General features: G+C 41.5%; 1 protein-coding gene across 1 annotated transcript in view; it reads left to right on the top strand.

The window, feature by feature from the left end:
- Positions 1-1,892: 1,892 nt before the first annotated feature.
- jak1 (Janus kinase 1) overlaps positions 1,893-3,987 on the top strand; it is a 27,148-nt gene continuing 25,053 nt past the window's right edge. Inside the window, exon 1 of the mRNA XM_084436275.1 lies at positions 1,893-2,111. The gene's annotated coding sequence lies outside the window, so the exon portion shown is untranslated. The remainder of the gene's footprint in view (positions 2,112-3,987) is intronic.

Here is a 3,987-nt window from a genome sequence, read left to right as displayed (position 1 = left end):
CTTTGGAGTTAAGTGCTTCTTAATGCGTTCGGGAAACCCGGCCAAAGTGTGCCATTTACATTTACAGCTGTGTTACTGTTAATTACAGTACTGTTACTGTAATCTCAGTATCTTCTGACTTTTACATTAAAAGAGGATTAAATGTATAGCATTACATAGAACATGTTGTGTACTTGCAAGTGATGTATATCATTCACACAAAATATTATTAGTATGGTCTCTACATCTGTTACTGATCAAGCTCTCTCCAAAAAATAAAATGGTGATGGTAGACCTACCACTTTGATTTGCAGACTCATATGCAACATGAATGCAACATCATTGGGGAATTTCTGCACTCACTTCCTGGAAAGTTTAACAAGTTGGTATGTGTATGGTGTGTTAAACCCCTCCCAAAACGCTCTTCTCATATGTCTCCCCTCCTCCTTACTGCAATTCTTTGTGGACTACAGTACCTGGGATCTATTGATTCCATTGTTATTTATAGGTTATATAGGCCTAGTACAGTACTTATTATGCTACATTTGAGTAGCCGACTATACACTGCAGCTGCACAAAGTACTAGGAGACAATAAAACAGGTCCGAGGGTATGATACTTTCAATATGATCCTTTTGACAGTAAGAAACCCATTTCCCATTGGTACCCATTTCCTGTACATATGACGTGAGTGACCTAGACACACACAGCACACACACACACACACACACACACACATATATAGTACATATACACATTGTGATTCTTCTTCTTATTACCATAGTAAGGTAAAGTAAGTAAGTAAAACTATTTATATAGCACCCTTCCCTGCACGAGTGCAGAGAATGCTTTACAGTAAAAACAAAAAAACAACATAAAAGTGCAATCAGTAGGGGGAAAAAAACATTAAAATACAGTCACATACGGCATAAGGAAAGGTAAAATGCAGCGAAACGGAACGAACAAAAGGACAAAAAAGTGCAACAGTAATACGGCCTATGAGTGTTCAAAAGCCTGTCTGAACAGGTGCGTCTTAGTTTTTCTTAGTGTTGTTATGTACGTACTGTATTGCCTGCCAATAAAGCGTGTTGAATTGAATTGCGGGGGGGGGGGGGGGGGCATTATAAAAATAGTAGACTAACCAACCAGCTATATCTAACGCATCTTGGAGAAGGCTATAGAAGAAAGCTTGGTTGTTGATGAGACAATCAAATCAAACTTTATTTGTATAGTGCATTTCATACACAGAGGCAACACAATGTACTTTACACCCAGGGGGGCAAAATAGATGAGCTGTAAAAATTCATTCCCCGACCTCTCTCAGCGAGACGATCGAGCAAGCGCCTGGAAAATGTTTAAATCTATTGGCTAGGGACATTTACAGAGCACATGTTCTATGCCAGCATAGTAGCATAGAACACGGGCTAAATACTTGAGACATGACTATCAGTAGAGTTGATGGGCTACATAGTTACAGAGATGTTATGTGTTAGCTACCCCTGTAGTCCATAATATGATATTTAAGGTATAATAAGGCACAGCAAGCACTTGGCAGACAGGATGAAACAGAAGGATGGTGAGAGACATGGATGGCTAAAAGAGGCTGGGGGGATGAGAACAGGAAGCCTAATCAATGCTTTACTGTAAACTTTCCCTTTTTCAATTTATTTCCTGTAAACCACAACTGATCAATTGTTCACGCAAAATCATGTGAGAGATAATACAGCAATATAAAACATCGATTTTATGCTGTAACATGCACGCGCGCGCGCGCACACACACACACACACACACACACACACAAGCCACAGCAGCTGCATACAGTAGCCTAGACGTATACGCGTATGACTGAAGGGCCAAAGCACCAATCAGAACGCTAGTTACAGCGCACTATTTTCGGGAATGGGACGTTACTTGACAGGAAGAGTAACAGAACATTATCGGCTCTCAACTCTCAACATCGAAAAGAAAGCAAGCGTCTGCGCTGTAAATCCAATCTTTTAAAGGAACAATAGTTACAATTAAGAAACAAGTCACTATTTTAAGAAGAACAGAACAGAGAGTTCTGTTCGGGATCTAATGAACAAAACGAAACGGAAGTAAGTTGCCAGCTGTCTGGCTAGCTTGTTTTAGGTGAGTAAATGATAACTAGCTAACGTTCGATTGTTGAGCTAGTGGTTTTACGTCTTTTTCATTTGTGTAGGCTTCCTGATACAATGTAATTACATAAAGCCCAGGTGTAATAAGCTTGTTTGAAGTCTAGTAAGCTGGCTACGTTCGCTATAACTGGTCAGACAATTTGGTAAGATGTGCCAAAGAGGTGTAACGTTAGGCTAGCTAGCTAGCTGGCCTACAGAGGAACATTGTTGTAGCCATTTTCTTCCCCATATGAGCGTAAGTTAGTTACATATTGTAACAGTTTGTAGAATGTTCAGATGTTGGTGGAATGTTCAGATGTTGGTAGAAGGTCGGATGTTGGTGGAATGTTTAGATGTTGGTCAAACTGAACCCCGAGGAGGATCAGGTCATTTTCTCACCAGGGACGTTGTTGTTAAAACCATGTGAACTATTTCATATTTCGCCGAGGATTAGGCAGAGTTAAGTCTGGGGAAACTCAAACCCAAATGTAATCTGTTTAGCCGATAGAATAGTTCATTTTACTGAAAGGCGATTAGGTCTACTTTAGAATCAGACTTGTTTTATTGTTTGCGGACCGTCTGACAGCCATAGGCAGTTAGTCTAACTGATTTATCAAAATCTAATACTGCAGGCATATTGACACATCGATCATATCATCTCATTGGCTAGTTTACGGTGATAAATACCATCCTGAACACGCTGTACAGCTGATCGAGCACGGTTCAATCCACTATCGGAAGCCCATGTCTCAGTTCTGCTTTCACGTTTGGAAATATGTAAACTAATTGTATTTTATATATAAACGTACGCTTTGACGAAGGCCCCTGACGAAACCCTTTTTAGTCTTTTTAAAACGTCGTTTTTAATCAAGTCCAGATGTATATTTATTTGTCACGTACGCATCTGGATGGAGAATGTAATAGCCTACATTAAGCAACATTTATTCCAAAGTAAAACGTCACTGGCTTGCTGAGATTGTCATAGACGCTAACCAAAAGTGTTGGTATGGCAGGGGGTGTAGTCTGTCTCTTCCTGTTTTCGGTGGCGGTGTGTACATTACACTAGTCTTTATGTTGGAGAGGCAGGGGGGATTTTTAACTTCACTGAGTCACAAGGGGGGGGTATGCCAAAGGCTGATGTAAACGAGACTGTGACTCATCCTCCTCGCTAGAGGACAAGGCCATAACTCCGAGATGGCGAACTTTGGCATATTTGACTGAAGGAACAAGCAGTGGCCTATACATAAGCTGTCACTTCTTATTAGCTTTGAGGAGGCTAAGCATTAGCCCAGGCTAAGAATGCCATGTTAAAACGATCATAACGACTATTGGACACAAGAATGTTTCGTTGCTCCATTATACTGAGGAGTATAGATTTGATCTTTAGATCAGTTTCAGATCAGTTCTTAGGTGAATAGCCTGTATAAGCCCAAATTAATAAAAATACATTCTAAACCCAGCCTTCCCTCAGCGTCCTAACCTTGCCATTTCATCATGTCTGCTCTTACTCTCTCTAATGTATGTGTGTGTGCATGTCGGTGTGTGTGTGGGTCGTCTCTGGGACACTGTCACTTTGTTGGCACCAGCAGTCAGTAGATAAGAGCCTGGTCAGCGTGAACGCTGGGCTGATTAGGCGGTGTTATGACACAGAGAGTGTGCTGTTCACTGGGAGTGCTTGATTGGCCGTGCTGCAGGAAGGGGGAATCGCAGGGGGAGCTGATTGGCTGATCTGAATGCAAGAGCACGACTTCCTCTCATAACGTTCCCCCTCCCCCGTTTCTCTAGAGAGGGAAAGGGTGATGGAGCACATAGTGACCCTGGTAAAACCCTGTGTGTGTGTGTGTGTGTTGTCATACTGTAATAGTCGATGT

The sequence above is a fragment of the Borostomias antarcticus genome (assembly GCF_949987555.1).
Source record: "Borostomias antarcticus genome assembly, chromosome: 3".
Lineage (NCBI taxonomy): Eukaryota > Metazoa > Chordata > Actinopteri > Stomiiformes > Stomiidae > Borostomias > Borostomias antarcticus.
The sequence above is the reverse complement of the archived record's forward strand: the minus strand, read 5'-3'. Positions and strand labels throughout refer to the sequence as shown.